This window comes from Pteropus vampyrus, unplaced genomic scaffold, assembly GCF_000151845.1.
Source record: "Pteropus vampyrus isolate Shadow unplaced genomic scaffold, Pvam_2.0 Scaffold65, whole genome shotgun sequence".
Lineage (NCBI taxonomy): Eukaryota > Metazoa > Chordata > Mammalia > Chiroptera > Pteropodidae > Pteropus > Pteropus vampyrus.
This window is the reverse complement of record NW_011888846.1, coordinates 6,378,086-6,386,819: the sequence shown is the minus strand read 5'-3', so window position 1 is coordinate 6,386,819 and position 8,734 is coordinate 6,378,086. Positions and strand designations below refer to the sequence as shown.

The 8,734-nt window shown below is 41.8% G+C and overlaps 1 protein-coding gene and 1 pseudogene across 1 annotated transcript in view; both read left to right on the top strand.

Annotated features, from left to right (window-relative positions):
- The window catches only part of ZBTB37 (zinc finger and BTB domain containing 37), a 19,099-nt gene extending 13,328 nt beyond the window's left edge, over positions 1 to 5,771 (top strand). The window contains exon 5 of the transcript XR_895940.2: positions 5,732 to 5,771. The gene's annotated coding sequence lies outside the window, so the exon portion shown is untranslated. The remainder of the gene's footprint in view (positions 1 to 5,731) is intronic.
- Positions 5,772 to 8,603: 2,832 nt separating this feature from the next.
- Positions 8,604 to 8,722, top strand: LOC111740570 (annotated as a pseudogene).
- Positions 8,723 to 8,734: the final 12 nt, after the last annotated feature.

The following is an 8,734-nucleotide window of genomic DNA, read 5'->3' as shown; positions in this document are numbered from 1 at the left end:
TTGGAAAAGAAGGGAGTTAGTTAAAGAAAGTTTTCTTGTTATTTTGTTTTCCGGTATTTTTTAATGTTTCTAGTTCTCTCTACCCTGTCAGTGAAACAGGGTTTTCCAAAGATGGTATGACAACAGAAAGAAATGATTTTCCTCCAAACTCCATAGTCAAAATTTGGCCTTGGTTGGGAGAGCGAAGTAGTGAACTTCATCCCTAACAGCTGAACAGCCTTTGGTCAAGAAATAACTTTTTAAAAGTTTTAGCTGTTACTTGACACAAATTGTGTTCAACTGGTGAAAACTCCATCTTATTTGACTAGAAAATCTGAAGAAATTAAGGCAGCGGGTAATGGGAAGGAAAGGAAATCGAACAAAGACGAAAGTCTTCTTAAGCATAGTAGAAAGCCGTTTAATCGGGAAGGAGTGGGCATCTTGGAAGTTATTTTTTCAGAAGTGACAGATGTGGTTTTTTTTTTTTCTTCCTTAAATGTCCTTCTTATCTGTGTACTTATTTGTTCAAGGAATAACAGAGGAGTCTTTGAATTTAGTCCTTGAAAATGGAGCTCTTACGCCACATGGGAAAGAGTGCAAAACGTTGAAGTATTTTAGTTGCCGAGATTTAGAAAAGGGACAACAAGCAATTAAGTCAGGTAAACCCCTAACCTTGAGGATATCCCTTAGCCCAGTCTATCCCTGGGTTTTAGGAAGTGGATCAGGGAACTCCAGCCCCCGGGCCAAATCCTGCGGCCACCTGTTAGTGTGAAGAAAGTGTCAGTGGAATAGAGGCTGCACCTATTCATTCAGGTATGATTTATGGCTTCTTCCTCCTGTAATGCAGAGCTGAGTACCTGTGACAGAGACCTCGGGGCCTGCAAAGCCTGAAAATACAGTATTTACTGTCTGGTGCTTGGACCGAGAGTTTGCCACCGCCAGCATTAGATCTGAAGGAATTACTCCCAGATGTGTCAGTCCTGCCATTTCGCCTTTATTCAGCTCACGTGGCCATGTGGCCATCAGTTTCTTGAGAGAATTTGCCGTCTTTTCCTAGCTCCTTTTCTCACAGTCGTCTTTGTCCTCCTGAATGGCTCCCATGGCTGGAAGAGCGTGTAGAACAGGCCTTGTGAGTTGACCTCGCCACACAGGTGCAGGTAGATCAACTTTAGAACGGTAGTTACAGATACAACAAAGTTATTTTAAAAAAGCAATTCCCATGTATAATAGAAGGTTAAATGAGTACCATGTTTACATAAAATACTGTAAAAAATGTTTTTGTAAGTAAGTTTTGCCATTCCTCTGAGTTAACTTGAACTGGTTTGCATAATGATGGCAAGAATGAATTTATTCCCACTAATGTTAAAAATTTATTTCTGTTATGAATAAGTGGTTTGATTCTTATCCAGAGTACTGTTTTTCTAGATCAGAAACCTCTTACCTTTCCTTGTACTATAAATCTTCATTTTAACCTCAAGTGAACTAACTTTGTCCTGTGTGGAGTAGTAAGAAGCCACATCTTCCTTTTTTTTCTAATGAATGTTTTAAAACACAATGAAACATCTAAGGATTTCAAATTCTTCGTAGACCTATCTTCCAGTTTTTGTTACTGTGTGTAATTCTTCTAAATAGATGTTGGGCCATTATCTTTCTACTTTGTGAATGTTCATTCTTACTGTTCAGATAGCTTATTCATGCTAGATGTGGCAAAATGGAAAGTGGTAGGATAATAAACAAAATTCTTTGCAACAGGAGAATATATGTGGTCCCCATTTGGAAACAATGCATGGTCTTCTGAAAAATTTACTTATCCGAATGAAGTATATCTAGGCCGTGCCGATACAACCCGGTGAGTTTGAGTCTTCCTTTGTGGTGGCTGTACAGCACCTTCAAAGCTTAGATGAGTGACCTAGTCTCCTATAGGACACCTCCTCACTAGGCATTTTATTCTTAAAGTTGCCTTTTTCTAAATTGGATATTAGTTTTATATGCTGTACCTCTTGGTAGTAAAGAATCTTCATCCTAAAGGTTCTTGAATATTTGCCCAGATTAGCTCTGCTTATGCTCGGACTAATAGTGCGTTCTTGAGATTTTGGAGTGCTGCTTTTCTGATTAATACTGAATATAGGACTTCTGAAAGAAATGGATTGAGAGAGCTCGGTGAATCATCTGGATCCAACTTTATTTGAAGTCTTGGCAGTAGATGTCATTTAAATCTGAATCTGTTGAAAACCGTGGAATTCATCAAGCATATGATGCCTATTAATTAGCAGTCTTAGTTTCGTATGTTTTGCTTTCTAGTCTTTCTCTGTTTTCAGTCTTCTTAACTGGTTCTTCCCCAGGGCCAGTCCTTTTACTCTGCAGTAAGTAGATTCTCTTGCTCAGGACAAGCCAAAGTTGGATGTTCTGAGTACTTTGAAACACCTGGCTTAGTTACATTCCAAAGGATGTAATCGATAGGAACAGTGATATCGAAACCTGGGGGATAGTTGGGGGGAATCTGTACAGACTCTCCAGGTTTGCTGTGCAGGCCGAATATCTTTTCCCTTAACTGTGATGAACAGCAATGACCTAGAAGGCAAATATTCCTACACATTATCTTCCCAGAGGGTACATACATAAATAAATTTCTTATCGTACTTCTTTCCCATGATCTATATAACAAATACCTCCCATCTTAACACAGTTAAGAAACTCCCGCTAGCTCAAATAGTGGAAGCTTTGAACAACAAAGCTAAGTTATAAAGGCCAGAGCAGTTATGGAAAAAAAAAAACTTTTCTAATGCTTGTTTCTTTCGTGTCTACTCAGTAAGTCTGGTTGAAGAGGCTAGAATTCACCATCCAGTTAAGAGAGAGACATGTACAGTATCTCATATGGCCAACAGCACAATTTAATATACTGTGAATCTTAGACTCTGAATTAATCCATAATGCCAATAGTCAGAGTATCTCATAGGAAAATGTTTCTGTGAAAACACTTACCTTAAGTGATAGATAGCATACAGGAGAATCTGTTCCATTAAGTAAACAGTACTTTTTGGTACCAGACAATATACTTGGAATTTGTATAACAGAATTGATTTTAGACATAGTTTGGATGTGGCTTCCTGTCCTTGAGTCCTAAACCCACTTGGAGTCTGGATGTATGCTTTTGACAAGCCTGCACTTTTCACTACAGGGATAGAGGATCAAAAAGAAGGGGACAGAATTAACTGCGCTAAGTGCTTTAGTGACATAATCACAGTAGAGAGAATAACAATAGAACTAAAAATAGCTGACTTTTTTTGAATGCTTTCTATGTGCCAGGCACAGTTCTATGTGCTTCGCGTTGATTAACTCATCTCGCCCTATGACAGCCCCATTAGGGTAGATACTGTTACTATCCTCACTTTAGAGAGGAAAACACTGAGACACAGAGAGGTTGACCCTGGCATTTTCACACTAGAGTTGACACTCTTAATGGACTGCATTGCCTTTCAGAGGAATAATTGTACCACACTGTCTAGATGAGGAAACTGATGAGCCCGAGGCTACACAGTGGATGAATCGCACAGCCAAGATTCACTAATCTGACTCTGAAGCCCAGACTATCCCCACAACATCATATCGACTCTGTTTACTGAGAAGAGTTGGGGTGCACTGCAATACACAATGGCCAGTAACAGTACGGCTTATAGTGAACCGTTAATTCAAGAATAAGGGATTGGAAGATTTCTTCAAAAGATAATGCAGTTGATCTCTGAGCAGACGTCAAATGGTGAATATTTTTGGCAGATATTGCCCCCTGATTCAGAGGAGTCACCCGTTTGCTCAGTCTAGTGGTGAATGAGTGAACGAGTCACTCGCAAGGCAAAAATTGAAAGCTAGCATCCCAGTGATTTATTGCTGTGTAACAGACTACCCCAAACCTTAGCGACTTTACGCTGTTTTATGTGTCAGGATGCTGTGGATTAGAAATCCAGGAGGGGCTCGTCTAGGCAGTTCCCTTGCTCCCCGTGGTAATGACTCGGGTCACCTGGCAGTATTCAGCAGATGGCTAGACTGGTCTGGAGTGTCCGGGACGAACTCAGTCACATGCTGCCACCTTGGCGGGGAGGGCTGGAAGACTGGCTAGGCTCGGCAGCCTCCTCTTCCTCTCTGGCGTCTCGGGGACTCTGTATGGCGTCTCTCCATCAGGGTAGTCAGACTTATTAAAAATGGCAGCCCAGGCCTGCAAGAGGCTGGGTAGAAGGCACCAGTCCCCTTAAAGGCCAGACCTACAGGTGTCATAGGGTCCCCGCCATACACTTCTGGTCGCAGAAGTCACTGGTCAGCCCAGAAGGTGTATCAGGATTTGGGGCCCATCTGTAATCTGTTGTAGGAGCATTAGATGCTTTGATGTGTCTTGACTCTTCTCTGTTCATTCATTGAGGTCTGTGGTTTGTGCCATAGAAACCATTTCTTAGATCTGCTATAGAGGAGCTAGGAGGAGAACGAGACAGATACCTGCATCAGCTTTCATTAGCTACCCGCCCCCGTTTCATTTATCTTATAGCAAAATTTACATTATTTTTTTCGTTCCCAGTTGTGAGCACTTGCCTGTTTTTTTTTTTTTTTTTTTTTTTTTTTGGCGGGGGGGTTTTTTTTTTGTTTTTTTTTTTTTCTGAAAAGCCACAGTAACTGTACATGCTGAGCCGGAAATACTCCAGAGGGAGTGAAGAACTTACCGTTATAGAACTTGAGTTATTAGAGATGTCAGCTGTATCAACTAAGTTTACAAATAGGTGGAAACTCCTATGGTATGGACATTTTATATGGCTAGTAAATCTCTTTCAACAGAGGTTCGTATTGAGCAGCCAGATGGATCGTATTCTTAAGCTAATTGAAAGTTTCGCCTGCGTATCCTAGCCCCGTCTTCTGCACCGCCTCTGGCACAGTTTTGTGCTAGAAAATGAATAGGTTCGTCCCACTTTTATTACTTTTCACATGAGAAAAGCCATTGCTCCATTTTATATGTTGTGAATCCTTCAAAATTAGCAGTTGCTGCCAGCCTGTCTTACCTAAAATAACAGATCATTGAAGTTTTATGATATTTCGTTAGACTTGTCTGATTTAGGTACTTTCTTATACTCCCGCTGGCTTATAATAGACTATTACTGCTGTCACAAGAACTAGGGGAGGAGAATAAAGTCTGCACTAGAAATGATCATCTCCAAACCAGTACACTTTCTAAGAGGAGAAAGGTTTGGGATTATCCATCCAGTCCACGGGCAGTGGATTCCCGGAGCGTTAGCTGTGAGGGCTTCTTGCTGCTCACCCCCAATTATCATATAATAAAGAGATCTCTGTCCTTAGGTCAGGCCTCAGGAATTGCAAATGTAGGAATCAAAGTGGTACTTGGGACTCTGCAAAGTGCTGGGAAGAGAAAGCCAAGACTTTGGCATCTGCAGCTGGACAATCAGGGATGGAGTGTTTGAGGCTTTTAGGCATCAAGATTAGATTTTATCCTGTAAAAATGGGGACAAATTTAAATGAAGCGACATAAAGGAGCCTTACTATATTCCTTTTGATCCACATTTCCACCTATGGGGATGTCTCGTTCTGGATTTTATAGGTCCTTGGGCCCCTCCTCTAAATTCTCTGTGACTCTTCAGTTCGGAATCATCTGTTGGTTGCATGAAAATTCAGTACTGTGGTCTTGAATTGCAAAAGAGAGCAAAGTCAGAAGAAAGGGAACTTGTAGATTGACAAAATATTTGTTCTTTCTTTTCAGCATCACAAGTCTAAAGCATTTCAAGCCAATCACAACAACCTGAGTGAGTAGAAATTTCTTAAGGTGTAGCTTGCTGCCTGTAGCTACATCTTAAAGCAGATATTTATGTCATACTTGAAGATGATCTGCCGAGTTTCCTATAAGGTAATAGAATCCTAACTACAGTGGTTCTTTAAGAACCGTTGCAAAAACAATTATAACACAGGGAACCAAGCCTGAAATGTGTCTCCTCTGAAAGCCGAGACACTGAAACGAGGGTCACTTAAGAGTGTGACTGAGACCCGCCTCTGGAATGGCCATCAGCCAGATAGCAGAGATATTTAGAATTTATATGATAGTTCTAATATTTTTACAAAAATGATTTTAAATCATGTGATTTGAAGTTTTAAAAAATGAGCCTGTTTTCTTTTTGGAAAACTGGCCCAATAAAAATAATACTAATATAATTCAATTGTATATGCATGTGCATTGAACGCAGAGTGGTATACTAAAGATAGTTCATGCAAATAACCTTTGTGAGATGTTTGGCTATTTTCTTAATACCTTTTTCATAAATGTATGTTTATAAGTGTATTTACTCATCTGCTATGACTATTAGCTTAGAAGCATTTTGTTGTATCATGGATTCTAAAAAATCTAATCCTTGGCCTAGTAGGCTATGAGAGCTTTTTATTGCTTTGTTTGTATTTTGGCTAAGAAAATTATTTCTTGCACTTTCTATTTATAAAGATGTTATCACACATCACACCCGCTTAGTGAAGCTGTTCTTCAGAGACAGAAAAGAAGATGTAGGTGTTAAAGTGAAATGTATGTTTAAAAGCCTGACGAAAGGAGGGACCTCAGAATAACCACCTTGGCTTGCATCTGCCTGAGAAGAGCGGGGGTACAGCATAAAACTTAGGTTGAAAGCAGCTTCGGGACATGGGCATGTCGTTGCTGCAAGTTGCAATACTGTCGTGAGCTGCCAGCTATGTGTATGTGATTTTATGTATATATGTGAGAAAAAGGTGTCTGATGATGTAGAATATTCTACCTCCCATTAAAGACTGAGCATATTCCAAGGTGGCCCGTAGCGCCTTGGGCAGGAGGCTGGACCCCTCAGCCACTGTCCACCCCGTCCTCTTCTGACTCACTTCAGCAACTCTACCTCCGAGCACTCGGCTGAAGAAAGAGCGTAGCTTTCTGTAGCAAGCAAAGGAAAGTCAGACCCAAAATACAGTCCGCAGTGTCTAGTTCTCCGTGTCCAGTGAAGATGTTCGTTGGGTTTCGTTGCCCACATCAGAGTCAGAATGCCTGAGTTTAGTGCTTTTATCCACTGGTTTGTGTTTGGCAAGAGGAGCTGGTGGGAGTAGAGTCTTCCTGTTGTTTTCAAAGATGCCCCCAACTCCTTTTAGTGATGTGAAAATTTATTTGAATCTTGAGTTGTTTTGTTTTGTTTTCAATTGCCATTCGCAATCCTTTTTTGGGAGACTGGAATATTAACCATATTTTCCTGATAATGAGCCTTCTACCAATATCTTGACGTGGAGGTGTGCGTGACACGGATTTTTGGATGACCTGTTTTGCTTTTTGTCACTCCAAAGAGAGACGTTCCTGTTTTTAATGCCTCCCTTGAATGGTGTCGGTGTCAGGAAATGTCGTTTCAGTAGAAAATGTCACCAGGCAGGCCTCCTAATCCTTCAATCCAGGTGTAGCACTCTCTTGACTGGCTAGCTGTTTGGGGAACGAGTACCCTGAGCCAGGTCAGGTTGCCTGCCTTTGAACCTTTGTTACAGCTGGGGAAGGACGTCTGTCCCTTCAGTGGATACCCTGGAAAGCCTTCTGCCTTTTCATTCTAACGCACTGGCAGGTTGCAAGGTCTAAACAGGGATTCACTGGTGAGGAGTGGAAATGAGAGAGTGATCCGTTTTGCAGACTTTTAGAGGTTGGCATCTCCGTTGTAGGTACTAGCTGATATGTGTTTACTTACCCAGAGATTGGGTCGGGCAAGTAATGATACCAACTGTGTGAAATTTCCAAATAATGAGACAAGCATGACTCACTCATTAGTGATCTCTGCCTGAATACAGTGTGAGTCCTTTAGGGGGATGGACACTAAAATCAGTGTGACTCTGTTCACCACAGCTGTTTTGTTTCTAACAGTAGAATGAGTGTCCGCCTATAAGCCATGCTAATATCCTAGACTCAGGAATTAACTCCTGCTTAGAAGAAAATTCTTCCCTCCAGCTTATCTTTTGTTTGTGCCCAGAGTCTCGTCCTCAGCCTGTCCGCAGCTGCGTCACTATACCACGTGCTGAAGGCACAGTCTGACCTAAATCAGTAATCGACAGTTGGCGGTATGGTCTGGTGCAGCTAAAGTGATTCATATAAAACGAAACAAAAAAGTGAGAAATGCCTAGGTGATTTCTTTGAGGTATGTCATATCTGTGGATCTGAGAAGCATGGAGTCCTACCCTCCTTCCCTCTGGCCCGGGTGCTCGCCATTACACAGCCAGCCGCCCTGGGCCAGAAGGCCTCCGTATCGGCTGCACATTATGGTCATCTGGGGCATTTGAACAGCTACTGATGTTCACGTTTTAATTGGTCCTCTTTGCAACCTGGACGTAAAAAGCTCTGCAGATAATTCTAATGGACGGCCAAGGCTGAGAATCACTGTCTAGCTAATCCTGAGTGGTTGGTCTTTGGTAGGATCACCTCAGTCTGGTTGTTCTTCTCGTAAGGTGCCTTTATTGATATCCCAGGCACGGCTCAGAGTTTAAAGCTTACAGTAGGCCAGGGCTCAGGTGGTAAAATGATCACCCATTCGTCCTCAGGGTAATTCTAGAGAGAGATGCTGCCATCCATCCAGTTTCCTCTCTATACCAAATACAAAGTCCACGGCCATGGCACCCTGAATGTGCCCGATCGTGTCTGATCTCGGAAGCTAAGCAGGGTCGGGCATGGTTAGTAATTGGATGGGAGACCACCTAGGAAGACCAGGTGCTGTAGGTTTGAAAAAAAAAA